At 46.2% G+C, this 23617-nt stretch overlaps 1 long non-coding RNA gene across 2 annotated transcripts in view; it reads left to right on the plus strand.

Annotated features, from left to right (window-relative positions):
• LOC144756085 (uncharacterized) overlaps positions 1-23617 on the plus strand; it is a 460097-nt gene that overhangs the window by 86946 nt on the left and 349534 nt on the right. For both annotated transcript variants that reach the window (XR_013595066.1, XR_013595067.1), the window contains exon 2: positions 11450-11518. This is a non-coding gene — a long non-coding RNA (uncharacterized LOC144756085). The remainder of the gene's footprint in view (positions 1-11449; positions 11519-23617) is intronic.

The following is a 23617-nucleotide window of genomic DNA, read 5'->3' on the forward strand; positions in this document are numbered from 1 at the left end:
GGTGTTCTTGTTTTAACTTGAAATAAAGCATCTTCAAATACCTGCAAGACTTCTCTGCCTTCATATTGCTCCCTTTTCAGCCACTGACATACATCTCACCTTGGCCCACTTGGGATCGCCTCGGCAGTGCATGAGGAAATGTCACGGACTGGCCTTGTCCACGGCGCAGGCCGACTGAGCTGCCGTGTCGCGGCCAGACACCTCAGGAGACCTGTGGCTGGGACCCAACAGCGGGTCCGTGCTGTTGCCGTCGCTCCAGGTCCAGCGCGCCTCTGCCGCTCTCCAGAGACACCGGAAAGGGCAGCAACTCTCCCCATAGAGCCGCCTGGGTCCGTAGGCCACACCTGCTGCGGTGCACAAGGCGGCTCCGGCGGTGCCACCCCTGCCACAGAGGGAGGTTTTTACAGCCACATTACCTGTGCAACTAGCTCTAGTTCCGTTTAAGGGCATGTATCAATAATTGGGCATCAAGGAGCGGGAGGATCCCGCAGGATAGTTCAGGTTGGCCGGGAGCTCGGCACTAGTCCGGCCGCCGGTCGGCCATCTTGCCAGGCCATGCCCCTGTTTCTTTTACGCTTAAGCACAAGTAACGGTATCAACAAGAAGTCTTCCATTGGAATGCTGCATAGAGATCCTTAACCTGTCATTGTTTCTTATTCTCATAGTTATTGATTACTATTCTCCTTGGATTTGTAGTTCTTCATGCTGCTGGCATGCATTAAGCAGAACATTCGCTTCTGTGTCTTTAATAAAACAATGCTCCTTTTATCACACAAGTTTGGAAAATTTGCAATTACAGTGGTGTTCCAGGTATGCCCAAACAGAGCAGGAACTGATCCCCAAATCACCCTAGGAGATTCGATAGTTTGAAGAGAAACTTGAGACAATCTAATCTGTTCTTCCAGCTCCTCAGCAAATATACCAGGGGAATTCGGAATACTGAACAAAAATATAGTTTTTTTCACATTTTCATAATCCCAAATGTGAGCACCACTTCTGTTGTTTTGAAAGAGCTAGCAATTAAGGAAGCAGTAACCGGACGGGACCCTGGCACAATTTCTCTGACAAAATGTAGATGGCTAATTAAGCAGAGGGATGATATTTGACAGTTTGTGCTTCCTATTTCCTCACCCCACAGCTCCCACATGTATGCACAAGACACTGTTGCTTTTTAGGTCTCGCCTGAGCCAGTGCATGCGCTACTCTGGCGAGACCTTTAGTAAGTGGGCTTCAAGAATCCGACCACACACTTTTTGTGTGGCCTAGAGCGTGCAGTTACGCGCACAGGCGCCATCTGGATTTCCTCTTGGTTGGGAGAGCAGACTGCTCTCCCAAGCACCGCTCCGTCTTGCTCGCGCTTCAACGCTCCTCACCTTCCCCACCACAGAGCGCGTCTCGCGACCGCGTGTTTTGTTTTACTTTGCGTCTTGTTTTGTAGTCTGTTTTCACCCGCTACTTTCCCAATCTTGTCCCCAAATCTCTCGGAGCCCCCACTTCCCCTTACCACAGGTCCCAGATGCTCCCCACACCAGGCAGCAAGGCCCCTCCCTATACCACCACTGGAGGACAAGGCGTCTAGTGAGTGGAGCGTCTTGGTACCTGACCGTGGCACGTGCACCGCCTCACCCCCAGAGATCTTGCGCTTCTTACCTGGGGGTGTAGGGTGTTCTCCGTATCACTCCTCGTGTCTCCGTACTGCCGTATCTCCAGTGCTCGCGGCTAACTACGGGCAGCGGCTACTGCCGGTGCCACTGCTCCGCTCCCGTCCGGTTGCGTTAAAGGGTCACATGACCATCAGTGGCGGGCCCCCTGTGCAGCAGCAGCTCCTCTCCCACCGGGAGACGGGGCTGGCGGCGAGAGGCAGTGGCGGCAATCACCCCTCCTCTAGCGGCACCATCCCCGCCAGCAGCGCTCTCACAATGCATACCGCCTGTACTCAGCCCATGTGGAGATCACAGAGGCGCTCGCTCAGCCACGCTCACCGGTTTAAATCCCATACACGCCCTTCAGAGTAGCAGACCTATTAAGCCATAGGCCCCAGCGTGAACTGTAATTAGAAAATGCAATTAAATTGTAATTTACCATTTGTTTGTGGTGTTTTTTTGGTGGGCAATATTAGTTTATGGTCTCTCGGGGAAATTTCATAGCAGGTTTCACGTAGGAAATGGCTCCATGATAGTCTCACGTACGCTGGATCTGACTTGTGTAACTTTCCCCTTAAACTCGGATATTTATTTGTACGTTCAGTGGTGCGGTTACAACAACTTTATTCATTTTGAAAGCTTGTGGAATGTAGATTTTTTATTCGCATCTGTTTTGCTCCCAGTGGTTGACGGGCACTAACCATGTGTTTGTTTTTTTGTCTTATTTTTACTTTCGTTTAACCTTTCTCCAGAAATTAAAAGTGCATTTTGCATACTAAATGCTCTAACTTTAAGCGTGTCTTGACAACAAGGTCAGCCTTTTTGAAAGGAGAAAGGGTGTCTGTCGCCAACCAGATGAGCTGGAACTCCTTAGGCTGCAATCCAGATGGGCGTTTGCAACGGCAAAGACTTATAGGAGAATGCCTGGCATTGAGTGCTTATAGGAGTTGTTTATGTTCTATTAGTCTTCGAACAGTATGGTTGCATAAAGATACAGTACCTGAAGACCTGTTGAATTGGGGTACAATTTCATTTACATTAGATGTTTTACTTTTTGGGAAGGAATTATTTTTCTTAATTTTGTGGAAGTATAATAGATATATTTCTTGTTTTCAATAAACGCTTCGTATATTTTACAAATCTTCGTATATTTTACAAATCTGTATGTTACCTAGTGGCTGGTCTTGTTTCTAGGAGTAGGTAGGTTTAGGTTGGAGGAAATTCTTTTTTAGAGAGGTGTGGTTGTGGACCTGTAATTTCCCTATGCCTTCAATAATTTTGTGATTAGAGTCTGGTTTATGTATTGTGTACTCGTGAAATAATATTGATATTGTCACAAAGCATGTATTGAATAGCAGAATCTTTGTCAAGTTGTTGGGCGATTTTGGATATTTTCGGATAGTCTGGTGGCAGTGGCATGTTCCATATTTTGGGAGCTGACCTTGAGTAAACTTGCCCAATATTTTGTGTGTTTGAACTTAGGGATTTCAAGTGTCCGGTTTACAATACTAGCTTGGTATATGGCTCTATTTTTGCGGTGGGGTGAGCACTGGTGTATCAATTCCTCCCAGGGAGAAAGAAGAAAACTTCGTACCACAATCCCTCTGTTTCCTCTATTTCTTTCTCGTCTTTAATTTATGAAAATATTTGTTTAGAAGGCAGTCAATGTATGCATGAATGGAGCAGAAACCTTTCAAACCGCATGTCCATGGTAGTCAGTCTGTGAGTTTATCATTTTCACATAAATTAAAAGACAGGCGCGTTTTGAATGCAAAAAATTCAAAGAGTTGATGGAAATTAAAGAAAGTTAATTAAAGAATTTATATTGTTAGCATTGATTTTCCCTAACAGTAAGATTATTCATTGAATGGTTTGCTTTTGTTTTTTTTAATGTGAGTGGAAAAAAACATATAGTAAGATCATTAGACAGAAGGGTAAAATATTTTTAGATCGGTTATATTTTCTCTTTTATTGAAACGATCAATTGTGTTCTATTATTTTCTTAATTAATTCCAGCTAATTAAAGAATTGAAATGTTTTATTTGAACTAAATGATTTCATTTTGAATTAACATCGCACCAGTGCTTTTGGTTGGTGCCCTCCACAGGATTGCCAATGGTTACTCTTAATGCAAGCATTCCTCCCTTCCCCTTTCCTGTGTTCAATATTATTTTAGGCGGGTTAAAAAACAAAAACTCTTTAGCTCAGAATATCTAGAAACATGCAGAGAGATCGATCGTTTCTGTAGTGTCTTATAGTTTGCAGAGAGTAAACATCTTGCCATACATGTCCCATTTTTACTTATTATTTATTTGAGAAAAACAGATCAGAAGAATAACAAGCATTGGCATAGCCAATGGGTCTCGCATTTGGGACCTTATAAGTGTCTAGACATGCAACAGTTGATGTTGTTGCAACAAGGATATTGTACTGCATAACTAAATAATTATATGGTTCCAAAGGCGAGACCTATTGGCTAAGCCAATGCTTGTTCATAACGCTATTGCTTGCCCGATAGTCTTTCTGCTACTTTAGAATTGTGGTTCAGGGCAACTATTTTAAAACTAGGAAGCTAAACTACACTGAGTTTTGTGCTCCCTCAATCCAATTCACCAGAAAATGCAGTGTTTGTAACAAATCAAATAGTTTGCCAAATGCCCAAATATATCCACAAAATCATATGGAGCCGTGTAGTCTTGATCAGGAATTAGAATTTCATTTTTTAAATGGACAGTAGAGAAAAAAGTCATGAGTAAATCCATGCATGCCTGATTCTAAACCAGATGATGTTGTAAGAGCCAACTTGCACTTCCTCCGTGTCAAGCCACCGCCCATGCCAATGTCACCTTGTAGAAGTGTGTAGATTGTAAACATTAGTTTTTATTATTAGTCATCAAAAAATATGGTGGGAAACTCCCAGTGTGATCACGTGTTACCGTAGTTGAATAGGCGTTTGTGTGTGTCATCAGCTGCACGCTCATCGGTGTGCTTCCTCTTCGTTTAAAGGGGATCTTCGGTTGCGCTCTTTGAGCAATGTGTTATATGAGATATGGAATGATGCTAGACAGACCACAAGAGAGGCCTACCCTCCATGTTACCACCTACCCAAGAGGTTACCACCCTTGCATTATTATATGGCTGTCTGAGGCTTCGAGCAGTGAACATTCTAGAACCCTGAACTGTTTCGAATCCTCCTCGTCTGCCTTCTGCATACGTTTAGAGGCCATGTGCAGCCTCGGTTCTCTGTGTAACAGAGCAGTCTGGTATCTCGGCTCCCAGGGTTTTAGCCGCATTGGTAGCAAGACGTGGCAACGAGAGTAATTGGGAAACCCAAGAGATTTGGCTTTTGTTTAGTGCGTGGACTCTTGAGACACACAACATCAGTACGCACATTGTGAATAGTCCCACATATGACAAAATATTGTTCCCCGTTAAAAAAATCTTTCTGCTACCCCCATTACATATGGGAGATGTTCGCTCTTCATTTCTTCCCCGCAAACATTCTAACTCCCTTCTTTGACTTGAGCTACTGCACCTTCCTTCCCAAGGTGGGAAACTATCTGCAAGGCTTACATGAATATCCATAACCTTTTCAGGGTGCACTCCCAGAAACACCCACAACCGCACTCCTAAATCTAAACTTGTGAATGTGGCAATCCTCCATACTTGTGAAACTGTCACGTTTGTAGTTACACTTTCTGAACATAAAATCCTCCAGTCTTTATTCAGGACTAGAAGTTTATGCTTGCAGAGTGCTTTATAGGTGCATAAACTATACTTAGGTTTGCAAAAGACTTTTGAAACCCATGGAATTCAGCGTAAAGGGAGAACATTTTAATATGCCGTTTGCATTCAGTAACTATACCAACTTTCACTTCCCACAGTAGACATACGAGCGACAGCAGGAGCTCATGTCCAGGAAAGGTCATGGGGGAGGCCTAAAGCTTTCTGGGTATGGCCAACCAGTGCAAATGTTGTTCTGGAACGCGGACAGATTCATGGACCCCAGATGGAACTGAGAAGATGTACACTGCTTAGGTATGGCATCCTTTGCAATAAGGGGCTTCCAAAAGTCCAAGGGCCTCCTGCAAGGGTATACCACAATGGCACACTGTGCTCCATGCCGAGACACAGTAATCTTGGTGTACACCAGCTCATGTGGGCCTGGGCAGTTCTGGTCCAGAGAGATAGCAGAGGTATAAAATACTTCATTGCCTATGCTAGAAGGACAGTCACCGGGACTGAGTAGTACTACTGAATAGAGAAAAAAGGTCTAGTGATACACTGGTGATTTAGACACTTTACATATGTCTACTGTCTCACCTTCCAAGTGGTACCTGACTGCAAACCGATTGTGCACAATCACCACTCGGAATGTGGGACAGGCAAGGTATAAGTCATTCCTCACACGTCACCTGGAATAAGGATACTAAAACATCAGGTGTACAAGCTCAATGTCAAATGCTACCCCAGGGCTGATAACCATGTGGACTGCCTTCCACGACACTCAAGTCTGACTTCCGACATGATTAAGAAATGCCTTGGTCGCATAGGAGCATGAGAGGCTCAAATTGGATGACTCTTTGCCATCGACCAAGGTACTTACATGAAGTGGTCACTGAGGCGTATAATGACCATGCCCTCCAAATGGTATCATCAGCCTACTAGGAGAAAACATAGAAAAACCTTTTAGGGGGAAAGAAACCTCACAGCCCTTTTCTGAGTCCACACTAAGATGTCACAAATATGCCTATGCTGCATGCCACGTAATTAGAGGTAGCCAACTCCCTACTGCGTGCTGACACACCATTCTACCCCCTACTTGGTCGGTGTTGTTTAACTAAAGGCAAACGTCTCTTATGTAATTCTCAGCATTTTATTTCACACAACAAAAAATGACAATTGCGCCATACTTCTGTCATCCCTTAAAAAAGCTCTGGATTGAAAGAAACATGTATTAGCGGTCCATGGCAAGCTTTGTTACAACCCCAAATGCAGCAGTAAATTAGCTTGCTAAAGATAAATAAAAAGCTTCTCAACTTCTTGAAACGAATTGCATTCCCATGTGATAAAGCAACTTAACCTGGAGTGAGTGGGTGGGTGGTCCTGTCCAAAGTTCAAAATGAACACTAAATGTTCCTGTTTTCTCTTCCTTTCCACCCCCAGGCATGATTGCAAAGTGAAGGACAGTGCATATCTTGTGTAAGGAGCCAGTTAGATAAGGACTCTGGCATGCGCTCTGTCCTGGGCAACAAAGAGCTCCATTGACTTGGGCACGCTGGCCGCAACCGGCAGCCCGCTTGATCTGCATCTTGTGATCATCTTCCCGAGCCCCAGATTCCATGGTTAGTAGAGGTTTCAATTTGTTCTTTGAGCACAGAGAGCCCACACTCCTCCGAGATCCACAGTGTTTGTGGGGGGCACCTTCAGCCACGCAACAGGACTCCACTGGACGGACCACAGCTGCGTCCACTTCACCTTCAAAAGAACGACGATCCACCACCACCAGCAACAGGCTGCCCGAAGAAGCTGGAACAAGATCACAGCCGACCAGCTCACCGCTTCCCTGAGCCAGCACCCTCCCGCCAGCTCAGCGAACCCCAGCCAGGCCGCTGACAACCTCACGATGTGGATCAACAACTGCGCAGACGAACTCGCCCCTCTGAGAACCCCACCCAGCGGACCCTGCAGCAGAAAAACACCATGGTTCACCGACGAACTCAAGAGCTCCAAGAAGAACTGTCGAGCCCTCGAGAAAGCCTGGAGAAGGGAACCAACCACGGACAACATGACCACCCTCAAGCACGCCACCCGGAAACACCACCAACTGATCCGCGCCACCAAGAAAAATACCTACAAGGACCGGCTGGACAACAACGCACACAACTGCAAGGAACTCTTCAACATCGTGAAAGAGCTCTCCAACCCTAACGCCGCAAACAACGACATCACCCCGTCGCAAGACCTCTGCAACTCCCTCGCGTCCTACTTCCACAACAAGATCGCGGACATACACAACAGCTTCAGCAACCAACCAACGGAAGCCACAACCGCAACAACGCCACCCACCACCACCCTCCGCACCTGGACTCCGATCAGCACCGAAGACACCATCCGCACAATGAACTCCATCCACTCCGGATCGCCGACCGACCCCTGCCCTCACCACGTCTTCAACAAGGCCGACGCTGTCATCGCACCCCACCTGCGGGACATCATCAACACCTCCTTCAGCACCGCCACCTTCCCGGAGAGCTGGAAGCACGCCGAACTCAGCGCCCTTCTCAAGAAACCCACAGCAGACCCCACCGACCTCAAGAACTACCGTCCCATCTCGCTCCTCCCGTTCCCGGCCAAAGTCATCGAGAAGACCGTCAACAAACAACTGGCCGCCTTCCTCGAGACGAATGGATCCCTCGACCCCTCACAGTCTGGCTTCCGAGCGAACCACAGCACCGAGACCGCCCTCATCGCCGCCACCGATGACCTTCGAACTCTGATGGACAACGGGGAAACAGCGGCCCTCATCCTCCTGGACCTCTCCGCGGCTTTCGACACAGTCTGCCACCGCACCCTAGTACAGCGCCTCGGCAACATCGGAATCCAGGACAAGGCACTGGAATGGATCACCTCCTTCCTCGACGGAAGAACACAGAGAGTCCGTCTACCACCGTACAAGTCAGAGGCCACCGAAGTCATCTGCGGCGTACCCCAGGGATCCTCGCTGAGCCCAACCCTCTTCAACGTCTACATGAGCCCCCTCGCGACCATCGCACGCCAACACAACCTGAACATCATCTCCTACGCCGACGACACCCAGCTGATCCTCTCCCTGACCAACGACCCCGACGCCGCCAGAGCCAACCTGCACGAAGGGATGAGAGAGGTTGCCGAATGGATGACGACCAGCCGCCTGAAACTGAACGCAGACAAGACGGAGGTCCTCATCCTGGGCTCCTCGCCCTCCGCCTGGGACGACTCCTGGTGGCCCCCCGCCCTGGGCACCGCACCCACACCGACGGACCACGCACGCAACCTGGGCTTCATCCTGGACTCCTCCCTCTCCATGACCAGACAAGTCAACGCCGTCTCCTCGTCATGCTTCAACATCCTGCGCATGCTACGGAAGATCTTCCGGTGGATCCCCACCGAGACCAGGAAGACTGTCACCCAGGCCCTCGTCACTAGCCGACTGGACTACGGCAACGCCCTCTACGCCGGAACCACCGCAAAGCTCCAGAAGAGACTCCAGCGGATCCAGAACGCCTCAGCCAGACTCATCCTCGACATCCCACGAAACAGCCACATCTCCGGACACCTGAGAGACCTGCACTGGCTCCCGGTCAACAAGAGGATCACCTTCCGCCTCCTCACCCACGCGCACAAAGCCCTACACGACCAAGGCCCGAGCTACCTCAACAACAGGATCAACTTCTACGCTCCCACGCGCCCCCTCAGATCAACCAGCCACGCCCTCGCCGCCGTCCCCCGCATCCGAAGAGCGACAACAGGAGGAAGGTCCTTCTCCCACCTGGCTGCAAAGACCTGGAACTCACTCCCGTCCGACCTGCGCCTGACCCAAGACCACCTCTCCTTCAGGAAGAAGCTCAAGACCTGGCTGTTCGAGCAGTAACGGCACCCCCCCCCTCCCAGCGCCTTGAGACCCTACGGGTGAGTAGTGCGCTATACAAATGACTTGATTGATTGATTGAAAGGACAAATCAAAAGTTGCTGGCCTGGCATGGCATGGCTGTGCCGTCGGCCATTTTGTGTCAACACAGACAGCAATAGATGGAGAGTACTGGTTCAGGATTCATAGATCTTCTTTCACTCAAGTAGCTGAAAGGTCAAGGCGGATTGGGAGATGGCTGTCCCCCGTCAGGAATATGGTGATTCTCTGTTCATCAGGCTACCCAAAAATGCAAATGAGCCTCTTGCTTTCCCTGTGCTTTATTTTTCTCATGCTCCACAGTGAGTGTGATGCTGCATAGAATGGGGAAACAACCTTTACAACGCAACTTTTACAACGCACTACCCTTACAACAAACCTTTTACAACGCAACATCCATTACATCGCATGCCATTACAACGAAACCATTCCAACGAATGACACTACAACGCATACCATTACAACGCATAACATTACAACGCATAGAACCCTTACACTTTCCAACACGTACCCTACTGTTGCACCCCCTGGAGTTAGAATAGTAATTTTTACCCCTACACTATCCAACACTTACCCTACTGTTGCACCCCCCAGGAGTTAGAATAGTAATTTTTACCCCTACACTATCCAACACTTACCCAACTGTTGCACCCCCCTGGAATTAGAATAGTAATTTTTGCCCCTACACTATCCAATACTTACCATACATGCAATGTAATGTTATGCGTTGTAAAGGTAGTATGCAATGTAATGGAATGCGTTGTAAAGGTAGTTTTTAAAAATTTAGTTGTAATGGCATGCGTTGTAATAGAATGCGTTGCAATGGATGTTGCGTTGTAAAAAATGCGTTGTAAAGGTATGTGTTGTAAAAGTATGCGTTGTAACATCATACATCCCATAGAATGTCTCTGCCACTTGGACCGTCGGTCTGGTTGTTACCCCAGTTAGGTCCATAGGCTAGAATGTAAATGCTAGCTCCTGTTAGGGTATCCTGTAGAGAGATACCTATAGCCTGTAACTGAACCGGATGTTTCCTTAACCTGTCGTGATCTGTAAAGAAAGAAGCTGCCTGTATGTACTCTGGAGTCACTACTGGGTACTGCATACCAGGGACTTCGCTACAAGCTACATGCTGGTTGAACCAGAAGGCTACAACCAAACTTATTGCAAGCCTTCGCTGAAGGGTTAACGCCACATCAGAGCTCACTCACTTTTCTGCCATGACTACTTGAACTGAAAAGGGGCCCGATGCTAACCTGACCTCAGAGGATTGAGTCAGTGTTGCTCTCTGCTAAGGGCCCTCCCCTCTGGAACCATCTCTTTGCAGAACTTAAGAGTTGGGAAAAACACCTTGACTTATTTATTTATTTATTTATTCTGGCACCTCTATTTAGCGTTGACCAGACTCACGGTGACCATGTGCTTTTCAGAGTAGGTAGAACATTAGGTTACATGAGTTACAATATTCGGTTGAAGAGAAATCCACAAAATGTCCTGTATAGAGGGATCATAAAAGGTGGACAGAATAGACATTTACATCAAAAGAACGAGTTCAAGCCATTCCACAGTAGTGGCTTCTTATTTCATACTGTCAGTAACAGTTTTACAGATTTAGAGGCTGCGTGCTTATCCAAGCAAGGGTTTTCTAGAAAGTTTTGTCAGTTATAAGAGCAAGTGAATAATGATTAGCTGGTTTTTCATTTCCTTTTTCAATGTTTCATTAGTTGAAATTGTTGTTAGATTGGCGGGTGGCAGGAGGGAGTGGAGTACCAGATTCTGGGGACTGTTCCTGAGAAGAACTGATTCGGTGTTTTAGACTTCTTCAGGGCTTCTCGAGAAGGAGGGTTTCAGACCTCCTCAACTGTGCAATGCTCTATGCCAGCGTGGAAGGGATGGGCGGAAACAGAAGTGAGGAGACCGGTTGTGGGTAATAGTGGAGCGTTTTATTGTTCCAACGGTTGTATGGAGGAAATAACAAAAAAAAAATGGGGGAGGGGGGTTTAATGGGTATCCATCATGTTGACAAAAGTTCACCGTCAGTACAGTTTCAAACAGGGTCCCAACTGAAAATAGGCTTTCTTGCAACTGTCCTTTCTTCCTGGTATCTTCACTGTTTCCTTTCTCTCATTGCCTTTAGGTGCCTTGTCAGGCTGGTGGGGTCCCCGGAGGCTTGCAGAGGAAGTAAGCAACTAAGGTTAAGGACACGGTAAGTACAAAAATAAGGGCCTGTCTTGCTCTACCCTTTACCACACCTGGGTGGGAAGAGCGTCCACACAACGCAGTATAACGAAAAAAAGGTGAAGGAGCATAGAAATGATCTGTGCCGGTTTTGGTGTGGGTTCAGTGCTAGGGAAAGGGTGGTAAGGACGTTATAGGGATTTTGTTTCTCCTTATAAAGTGCTTAGAGTGTGAGGTGGAGTATAGGTAGTGCCAAGGAATAACAAGGAGTAAACGGGGTAGCCATGTGATTAGGGACTACCTCGCCCACTATCCCCAACCTCAGTCCCTTTGAGTGTTCACGTACCACGTTTAGTTGCGGCAGCTCGCGTCCTACGGTGATCACCACTCCTTACTACATACGTCTGGGGCTTCCTCCATTTTAGCTCCCTCTGGGTTGGTGCCCGTCTTGGTCACGTCTTCTCCCGTAGGGCTGCCTTTCGTCGTTCCTCCCTTGGTGCTCGCTCTCCTCGTTTCTTCCCCCTTTCTCCTTCTTGCCAATGACCTCCTTGTTTGAATCCTCTTGTCCTTTATGTCCGCTGATTGGTCTGTTGATCGTACTGTCGCGATCCCAGATTGGTCGGACCAGCGTGAGGCGGGGCTTCGGCCCTGCGGGGACGAAACATAGTCCTTTCTTGGTGTTCTTTCCTCCCTGGCAAGTCTGTGTGGACCCGGGAAGAAAAGAGATTGTGGTGTTGAAACAGGGGGTAAGTCGGGTCCTACAAACGGGCCCTGCGGCGCTTCCTCACATCCCCCTCCCCTAACTTTCTTGTCTACAAGAAACAAGCCTGTTTCTGGTTTCCGGCAGGTCGGGCTTGTTTGGGGAATCTGACAGATGTTCCTCCGGGGTGTTTCCAGGAACCTTCTTTTTTTCCTTTCTGCAGTTCCTGGGCTCTGCTAAAGGCTGTGGCTATTTCCACAGTTTTATCTAAAGTGAGGTGAGCGTGTTGATGGACCCATTGTTGTATGGGGGGGATTCAAGGAGGTAAGGAATTGTTCTAAATATATTTTCTCTAGCATTACCTCTTTGGAAGAAGACAATGGTTTTGAGCCATCTCTCGGCCATATCCCTTATTGTATAATAAAGGGCTCAGGGAGTTTCCTGTGGACCTTCTTTGATCTGCCTTAACCTAAACCGGTAGGTCTCCTCAGCAATCCCCATACATTTTATGTGGGACCTTAACACCAGGCCTAGGAAGTCAGGATATTCCTACTCTACCCCCTTATGTACATTTTTCAAATTGTTTCCTGGGACTCGGCCGAGTTCCAAGATGTCTGCCAACTTTTCCTGGTTGAAGTGTTGGCAGCCAATGAGATCTCACCAAGAGATCTGTCGGATCCCTGAGGATTCGCATCCCTAGATATCCATAAATCGTTTTTCTTTTATAACTCCAAAACTACTTAATGGATATACACCAAATTACACAACACACTCTTTCTGGACCACTATTAGCTTCCTGCCAAATTTGGTGTAATTCTGTCCAGCAGTTCAGCCTTTAGCTGTGTCTAGAATCCCTATGGGAAACTGCATGGAGAAAACGTGTTTTGGGCTCCATCTTTTTCCCGGCGACTGCTTGACAAATCACCCCAAAACTTTCCAGACAGCAGCTAAAGTAATTGGCGTACTAGTTTTGAAAATTTCGTGAAGATTCGTCAAAGGGAGCCAAAATTATTAGCAGAGCTAAATGTAACATGCACTCCCGCCATGCACTGCTTATGACCTCACATATTGCATCACTCATTACATGTTCTATGACATTACTGATGACATCCCAAATGGCATTATTGATGACATCACTTATGTCATGATCCAATGAGTGTGTTAGTTGTTTTCTACTTTACATAGTGGCGGGTAGCTACCATGTTACTGTGTAAGTGTTTACAAAATGCATGTGTTTCTAATGCATCATAGGTGTTTAGAGGTATTGAACACATGATAAATCTTTGTATTGAAATTTAACTCTGTTTACAGATAACAGTTGATGACTTGTGTCCAGTATGTTTTACATGTTTTTTAGTTCTGCAGAAAAAGATTCCAACAGGGCACAGATCGTATGAAGTAGATATTAAGGGCCTTATTATGAGTACAGTGGTCCCCAGGACCACACTGCTTGTCCACCCACTGCATTATGAGTGTGGCAGTCAGACCGCCACACACGGGACCGCTGGCTCTTCTGGGATCTGGGATTCCACTGTAATGCTGGTCTGGAAATGGGCAGGAATATGCAAACATAGTCCGACTTTCATTTTCAACGCCCTTTTCATGGTGATGATCTTGCTTTGAAAAAGGTGTTGGACATGGAAGTAAGGGGGCCCTACCAGGACCCTAAGCTGCTTCTGGGCCAGGGGTGCATACAAGGGGGCACATGTCATGCCCCCCTGGTATTGCAACCCCATTCTTGCATGGTATGGCATGCAGATGCTGTTATGGCGGCGGTCTGCTGTTAAGGCTCTCCTATGCGCCTAACAGACCACCGCTGTGAGACACTTGCAGCACCACCCGCCTGCCATGGATTACACTCGTAATCCGGCTTGCAGGTGCACTACGGGCTTGGTGGTCCTCCTGTTGGCATGGCGGTGGTTGGCCGACAAGAGGACCGCCAAACTGGTAAAAAGGCCCTACGTCTTGTAAACAGCCTTCAAGTATTAGACAGAGTCATCTCGCAATGACAATTTCTACATAACCTAGAATATTGTGTGCACCAGGTTCTAACCTATGTACATGTGCTTCTTTTGCTTCAGAAAATGGGCTACCTGTAAAGTTTTCACCAAAGTATGAAGACTGCATGTAGTATCCTCAGGCAAGTAGAAGAGTTCCCCCACTTCAGGAGGTAGCTTAAAACTTGGCTCTTCCCTAGGTTGTAGTGTAGGATAGTAATCTAGCTGGTAAACCTGTCCAATTGGGAAGTACCTTTAACCTCAGCGCCAGTATACCCATGGGGTGATAGTGCGCTTTATAACTTCGCATTACATTACATTACAGTATAATCTTTAGCGCCTTCAGACTGTAGTTATTTGAAGTGAGTAGTGTCTTTTTTGACAAGTGTCGAATAGAGTTTACACTGTTCTTAATAGGTACTTTTTAATACTCTGTGGTGTATTCTTCTTGAGAGTTTCACTGTCTGCAAATAGTGTAGTACAGAGTAAACTCTCTCCACAGATGGAACACTGTTTGCAATACCTACTTCATACTCATATCACATTCATTTCTCAATGTAGGTTTGGTGACTGTGAGGGGTTTGATACAAATAAAAGCTGTCCGTAGTAAGGCATTAATTTTGGAACAGACATAGAGTATCTTGAGGAACTTGACTTTCTCTGGACCGTTATATACAGATTGAACACCATGTGCAATGAGGGTTTTCCTATATATTTGTGGTTGATTGTTAATGTGAACCAGGCTACCGTGAAGCGTATGGTATAGGGTCAATGCTGCACATAACTCGTGCTTGCTACAACCACTTGAATTGTATATGTGATGGCATTAATGATGCTTCATATTATTCTGAACTATTTTGTACTTACTGTCAGGCCTCTAATACAATACTAGTTTATAGAGCAGTATGTACAAAAGAAGATAGAGTGATGTCATCAATGATGTTATTTGAGATGTCATCATAAATTATGTCATAAAACATGTCATGATTGATATAATATGTGAGGTCATAAGCAGTACATGGCAGGGGCGTAAGTCCTAGTTAGCTCTTCTAACTATAACTGGTGAATGTCTGTTTTTTTAGTTCAAAACTTTAATGTTGTCACTGATATATTCACCTTACTATGACGTTACTATAACTTTTGATTTGTCAGTGATTTTCAAAGTTTATTTTAAACAAAAATCAATCTTTTTATCACACCTAATTCTAACATTACATCAACCTTTGTTTTTTTCTAGTTGAATTTCTAGAGTTTAAAAAAAAATAAAAAACGATCTTTTTATCACACCTAACTACAATGTTACTTTAACCTTTGGTTTTGTCTAGTGCATACTTTATACACAGCTGCATAAAGGACAACGAGGTAATATCTCCATTGACTTTGTGTACATGTAATTTTGGCAATTTGATTGTTCCTCGACTGTCTTCATACAGAAATCAGTGACAACATGAATTCTCGTATAGAGAAGACGACCAGACTACAGACATAGGGCCTTATAATGAGTTTGGCCGTGCGGGAGTGGGACCACAGGCTCTGCTAAACCCATATTTGAACCGCCCACCAGATCAGTTCTCTCTTGTCTGGTGGGCTGTTTTTTTGCATTCACACAGCGGTGCCTATGAACAACATGGACTGCTGCAGTCCATGCCGTGCAGGTATTGGTGTGCATGCACACAGGGGGGGAACATGTGGTGACCCTCTGTGTGCATCCACATGGTGTGAGGCACCAGGGGGCCCTGTAGTGCTCTCTTTGTTTCCTCACCTCTCCACTTTTCTTGGCCGTCTCACCGCCATGAAAAGTGTGACGGTGAGGAAACTTGTAATATGCTTGGCAGGGTTGCAGCGGCTCTGCCAAGCATATTGTGGCCTCAGGACCGCCATGCAACTGCCAGGGAACCGCGGTTCCCTGGCGGCTGCGGTGGTCTCAGGGCGGCCCGACCACCCTAGTCTTAATTGGGTGGCCAGGAGACTGCCACAGTGAGTCTGGTGGTCTGTGGACCGTCAGACTCATAATACGGCCCAAACAGTTGAAACTATACCCAACCAGGGTATTTCCTCTTAATTATATGAAGTAAGCACTTCTTTTTTCAGTGGAGATGTCCTCATATTCCTCTGCATCAATAATGCCCCCTCAGAATCATTGGGTAACACACTCTGGTCCCTTTGGTAAGTTGAGGAGTCCAAAGCATGTACAATGGTGGGAATTCCATTCTTTAATTTAAAGTGGAAGGGCCCCTTGCCCAAGTCCTGTTAGGCCCTGGGGACCCGATCTCCGAGTGTGTGTGTATATTTTAAAGAGGAGGGGGCTGCCTGCTCCCCTCCCGAACCTCATGAGACCATGGGGTCCCCAATCCCCCAGGGCTGAATGTTTATTAAAGAGAGGAGGGGGCCATATGGCCCCCTTCCCAAATTCTCATTAGGCCCGGGGAACTCCATCCCAGGGTCATTTTTGTTTTATTTTAAAGGGATGATGGCTGCGTGGATCCCCTCCCGAGCCTAATTGACCTTGGGGACCCCATCTCCAGGACCTTATTTTTTTTAAAGGGGAGGAGGGGCATGTGGCCCTCTTCCCTGAGTCTCATTAAGCCCTGAGGACCCCATCTCCAAGGGCCTTTTTTTCTTTAAAATAAAGGGGGGCTATGCGGTCCCTCTCCCTGAGCCTATTATGGCTTAGGGGACGCCATCTCTCAGGCTGTATATATTTATTAAAATGGGAGGGTGGCCATGCAGCCCCCCTCCCCAAGCCAATTATGGCCCAGGGGACCCCATCCCATAGGGCCATTTATAAACTTTTAAGGGGAGAGAGGCCATGTGCACCCCCTCCCAAACCTCTTTAGGTACTGAGGATCCTAGTGCTGTTTTTTATTTTAAACGGGAGGTAGGCCACGTGGCCCCCCCTCCCCAAGCCTATTATGGCCCCAAGGACCCCATCCCCAGGACCGTTTATTTATTCTGAAGGAGAGGGGGGAGCCGTGTGGCTTTCCTCCGGAGTCTTAGTAGGCCCTGGGGACCTCAATTTCCAGGGCCTTTCTTTTCGAGGGGAGAGTTTGTTTCCTAAAACTTTGACCTGGGGGCTCCCTGTGGGGCCCCCATGGGACATAGGGGGACAGTTGTATCCCTACCCTGCCCCTTATATATATATTTTTTATTTACTTCAGGACATGGGGCTGAGTCCCCGAGCCATGTAATGGCTGCCGGCAACATTTTTCTTATGTTACTGGCAGCCAGTCTGAGCGCTCACTCCCACAGGAGACTGGCTCCTGTGGGTGCAAGATGTCCCAGGTGAAAAAATGCTCTCTGGGCCAACCCGAACGCTCTATATTTTTGAAAAATTGGGTTCAAAGGACTCTCAAAAGAATCCCTTGAACCCAACCGTCCTGATATATAAATATTTTCCAACCTTAATTTCTCAAAAGCTACTGAACTGATTGAAAGCATAACCTGTGAACCAAGATCTAGTTTCCTGCCAAATTTGGTGTAATTCCGTTCAGCAATTTTTCCTTTAGCCCTGCCTAAAGAAGTCTATAGAAAATGCATTAGGGTTTGGCGTTTTGCGACCCCCCCCCTTTATTTCTCAGTCCACGCTTGACGGATCACCCCAAAACTTTCCTTGCACAAACTAGTCAAAAACGAGCACTGTTTTAGGAACAGTTCATGGAGATTTGCCAAACTGTGTCAAAGTTATTAGCAACACAAAAAAACACATTTCCTATGTAAACGCTGATTTAACTATAACTTCCCATTGACAACCTCCACTGGAAAAGGAAGCAGAGAACTCTTACCATGTTTAGGTGGAGAGCAGCTCCTATATAGCACCCTACAACACCAGCGACACTGAATCTGCTCACCTCACATGCCTGAAAGATATTGTTTTGATAAAAAATATTATTAAAGTATAACTGGAATATCTATGTATTTGATTAAAACCTATGTTACAGTTAGGAACACTTTATTTATTCTTTCCATGTAAATGAAACCTAAACCACACAAAGATTACACGTTCTAAAGTTCTAGTTCTACCTTAAATTTATAATTTAAACAATGGAATTTTAAATCTCCCCCCCTTTAAAATCCAACAGTTTCCCCAAATTGTTTTAGATTCAAGTTGGAATAGTAAATGTCACTCTTTTAGTGTTCAACAATTTGGTCTAAATTGGAGTGGAAATAATATATGCCAACCTTTTAGTATACAACACCTTCCCCAAATTGGATAGATTGGAGTGGGAAGAGTATATGTCACCACATTAGTGTCCAACACCTTTCCCCATTTTAGTATACAACACCTTCCCCAAATTGGATAGATTGGAGTGGGAAGAGTATATGTCACCACATTAGTGTCCAACACCTTTCCCCAATTAGTATAGATTGGAATGGGAATAGAAAATGCCACCCCCTTAGTCTCCAACACCTTCCACAAATTGGTATAGACTTGAAAGGAAATTGTATAGGTCACCCCTTTAGTGTCCAACACCTTTCCAAAATTAGTATAGATTGGAGTGGGAATAGTAAATACCACCCTTTTAGTGTCCAACACCTCCCTCAAAATGGTATAGATAGGAGCGGTAATAATAAATGTAACCACTTAAGTGTCCAACACCTTCCCCCAATTAGTATAGATTGGCCTGGAATAGTAAATGTTACAATTTTAGTGTACTGCACTTTGTTAAACATGGTTTATGTTGGAGTGTGATTATAAAATTTAGGGGCCCATTATGATGTCGGGCGGATTGCCCTCGCCAGGCTGGCGGTAGCCACCGCCAGCCTGGCGGGGGCAATTTGCCCGACATCCACAGTCGTTCCCCCCCCGCCATATTAGTATGGCGGGGGGACCTCGGCGGACGGAAAGAGCGTCTGCCGCTTTTCCACCCCGGTCGCCTTGCGTCCGGGGCGGAAAAGGAATAATATGGTGGCAGTGTCTATCAGACACCACCAGCCATATTATGATGGGCGTCTTTAGGTGCCTTTCTGCGGCGGCGATGCCGCCACGGAAAGGCATGCGGTCTTCACTCTGGGGGCCCCCTGCGGGAGTGAAGGACAGGTGGGGGGTGCACATGGGGGGGTACCACCTTACCCCCATTCATTTGCATTAACAAAGCGGCAGGCACCGCGCGGTGCCTGCCGCTTTGTTTATGCAAATGCATCAATGCATTTTTAGCATTGTGGCGGGCGGTGCAGAGAGCACCGCCCGCCACAATGCTAAAAATGCAGGATGTGCCTGCCACTGTGGCGGGCAGATCCTAATACCCCCCACGGGACCCCTGCCCTTATGGCGGGGGTCCCGAATTCCGACAGGATCATCCTAATGAGCCCCTTAGTGTTTTAATTGCATTAGTATGTAGTAAAAATAGTTTGTGTTATTTAATTTGTATTGTTTATTTATTTTTTATTTTTTTATCCTCATATTGCGATTTTATGTTTTCTGGAAATGTCAGCGTTCAGCCTCTGCGTTGACTGTACCAGCACTGCCCCTAAATACGAGTCTGTAAGGGGAGTTTCCCAACCGAAGGATTTTGCAGAGGAGTCCCTTTTGGAACCATCACATAAATAACTTTTCTGTTTTTTCGTTTGTGGGAGGGAGATAGCCACCTTGACTACTCGATGAGTATTGTACCCATCAACAGAAGTTACCATCACTTAATCATAGGATCATCATTCCGTCTCTGCCACTAATTTGGAGTTAAAATGATTTTTCCATATTGCCCAGAAGTTGTTTCTATTGGTATGCTTTCCCCTCCTATCTAGTTTGTTTATTTTCAAGACTGAGTTAATCCATTCCCCAATCGTAGGGGGTACTGGGCCAACCCACTTCATACATATCTCCCTTCTGGCAAGGAGGATTAAAATAAAAACCAAGTTTTCTTGCACTTTTGTTAGCTTATCCGCTCCTATATTGCTGTCAATCCCAAAAAGTACAAGGGTGGTACTTACAGTTAGTTGCTGCTGTAGGATCGAGCTTAAGGTCTTACCCACTTCAAACCAAAACCCGTCAAGGTATGGGCACTCTTTAAAGATGTGAATGTCATCTGCCCTCTCCTCTCCGCATTTCGGGCATTTCCTGATTTGGGCACCTTTAAATTTGGACAGTTTTTTTGGGGTCCAATAAGCCCTATAGATCGTGAAGAGATGATTTCTTTTTAAAGCTGCTGATTTTAATGTAGCCCAGCATTTCTCAATTGACTTCAACCACACTCCCTCTAGGTCTGAAGTTTGTAAATCCTTCCCCCAGATTAGCTCTGCAGTCTGAGGATCTTCATCTCCTGATGTTATTAGGGCCCAATACCATCTGGCTATCTCTTTCTTTATGGGTAGAACTTTCTGCATTTCTTTCTCCAGCTCTTCGGTGTCCTTTTCATGATCTGTAAGCGTTTTTGCCCAACTAGAAAGCTGATAGTATTTAAATTTGGAGATGGTAAACTTAGTGATGGTATGAAGATCCTCCCATGAGATCAGAGTTGATCCGCTTATGATTTGACCCCAGTACTTAATGTCGGATGTTTTCAGAGGGTTTGCCATGCTGTCTTTTAGGCAGTCTGGGGTGCCCGGGGAGTCCCATATAGGGGCCAGAGGGCTGTAGTATGGAATATTTAAGGTCTCTCTGATCTGAATCCATAGCCTGGCCGCACCCTTCAGGACCTTCAATTTTATTTTTTTAAAGAATTTTGGATGGCCGAATTTATATAGGAAGTGGTCAGCTCTCTTGGTCATTGCTTGAAGATATTCGGGATAATATTGGTGAACCCTCAACAGTGGTCTCATATTCTTAAAGTAAAAAGCTCTGTAGTATTCCCACAGGTCAGGGCTGGCTATCCCTCCGTGCTCTTTTCTTCTCCTGATTTTCTTCCATGATATTCTGGTTGCCTTAGATGCCCAGATAAAGCTCGCAATTTCTCCCTGTAGTTTTTTCAGTGAATTCCTTTTGAATTCTAAGGTAATTGTATTAAACAGGTAGGTATATATGGGTAAAATAGACATTTTTATGATGTTTGATCTACCTAAGAAGCTTAAGGGGAGGCTAGTCCAGACCTTTAAAAGTTTTCTTACTTCGCCTGCCACTCTATTTAGATTTATCTGCGGGATTTTCTCCAGGTCGTGGACTAATGTGATTCCTAAATATTTTATTTCCTTCTTGATACTGGGATTGGTGAGATTTGTATTCCAAGTCATAATCTCGGTTTTGGAGTGATTAACCAGATAACCTGAGACTTTCCCAAAATTCTCAAGGGTAATTTTGATTTCAGATATGGAGGACTGGTAGTCATTGGTGAAAAGCATTAAATCGTCAGCATACAGGGCAACTTTTTTGGACCACCCCTGGTGTTTGAATGGTAATATTTTTTCGTTTTCCCCTAGAAGGTTTGCCAAAGGCTCAATGTATAAGTTGAAAAGTAATGGCGAGAGGGGGAAACCTTGCCTAGTGCCTCTTTCAATACGTATGTTATTAGTAAGATCCCCATTCACCAGAATTTTGGATCTTGTGGTCTTATAGATCTCTTTCACCATGTGTAAGAAAGATTCCCCCAGGTTATTTCTTCTCATTACCTTATTTTGAAAAACCCAGTTGACCCTGTCAAACGCCTTTGCGGCATCAAAGGTGAGTATTGTGAGAGTTTTTTTTCGGAGGTAGCAACGTCGATTGCCCCAAATAGCTCATGGGTCAGGTCCTGAAGTTGGCTTCCTCTGATGAAGCCTTTCTGGTCAATATGAACCAGCTGGGTCATCTTTCTCTCCAACCTTTTTGCCAAGATTTTTGTGCAGATCTTATAGTCACAGTTGAGTAATGATATTGGCCGGTATGATTCACATCTTGTGGGCTTCTTTCCAGTTTTTAGAATTATAGTTATGATGGCGTCGTTCCAAGAGTCTTGGATCTTTTCGTGTTGTTTATACACCAGATTGAGTAAGTCTGTGATTTGTGGTGACAGAGTTTCTCTAAGCGCCATATATAGCTCGTTTGGAAGAGCGTCCGGACCCGCAGCTTTCCCTTTTTTCAATCCTTTTATTGCTTCTTCTACTTCTTCTTTGGAAAATTATTCATTTAGTTATTTTTTCTCTTCCTCTGTTAGGGCTAAGGTGGGTAGAGTATTCAAATAACCTTCTATTTGTTCTTCCGATGGGTTGACATCTTCGGAGTATAACTCAGCGAAGAATTTTGTAAATTCCTGCCTGATTACCGTTTCCTCAGATTTTTTTTTTTAAATGTGTTTTTATTGCAGAATTAGAAACAAGACCACAACATAGGCCAATCATTACACTTACAGCATCACAGCCTTAAAGATGACAGAGATACCATACACAGCCATTTAGCCCACAACCCGGAGGTTGGGCGGCACTCCAGGGCTATCCTTCCCAGGAAGATGTTTCTGTGTACCCCGTCCCCTGGGTCCGATCAGCATCACTTTTTAGTATCTGCTTTTACCCCCCTAAAACTCCCCCCCCCCCCCCCCATGCATCAACAAACGAACTCAAAATGCTCCAGGAAACACCGTCATCAGCCCATTCCTCGTCCAACATAGCTCAGACCACCCCGTACCACATTCCCCTTCCCAGGTCTCCCCAGTATGACTGCCAGAGCGCCTACCCACCATCTCAGGAGCCCCCCGGTACCTGGGCTGACCCACACACTATCTACCGAGATTAATCCAGGCCGCTATGTCGAGCAACCCCCCTCAAGACCCCCATACCCTCCCCTCCCCGCCCCCCCCAACTACTACTACTGCTGCTGCTGCTAATGCGGGCCGTCCAAATCCGTACCATCTCAGGGGCTCGCCACATACCAGGAGCCGTTCGCAATCGCTAAGAGTGCATGGAATCCGCTTGGACTATCATTCCTCCTCATCCTCTCCCACCATGTAATCACGCAACGCTTGCACCACCAACTCCCAGGCTCTCGCCATGTCCAAACAGCTCTCCTTGCCAAGTCTAGTAGCCTGCCGCATTCTAATAATGCTTTCACAGCCCGCCCATTTCAATAGCTCGTTCATCCACCTCCTCACTGAAGGGCCCTCCCTAGACTTCCAATGCCAGGTTATCTCCCTCTGCGCCAACATAAGTCCCAAATCAATGAATTTACTCGTGATTCTCGTTTTTTTAGTATGCGGGAACTAAAGCAGGAGACACGCCGCCATATCAAAGTCCACTTCCCTATCTGTCACCGCATTCAAGAGTATCCCCACTTCCGGCCAATACGTCCCCAATTTCGGACACCCCCATAACAGGTGATCCAAGTCAACCTCGGGAGCCAAGCACCTCGGGCACACTGCGTCAAGCACTTGGAAGTACCGCCTTAACCTCTCCGGAGTCAGGTACGCCCTATGTAATATAAAGAAATGCACCTGCTGAAATCGTGCGTTCCTCGTGCCCTTCCACGTCCGCCTCAGGATCTGACTCCAGACCGTGTCCGGAATGGGCTTGCCTATGCTATCTTCCCATC

Source organism: Lissotriton helveticus, chromosome 5_1 (genome assembly GCF_964261635.1).
Source record: "Lissotriton helveticus chromosome 5_1, aLisHel1.1, whole genome shotgun sequence".
NCBI lineage: Eukaryota > Metazoa > Chordata > Amphibia > Caudata > Salamandridae > Lissotriton > Lissotriton helveticus.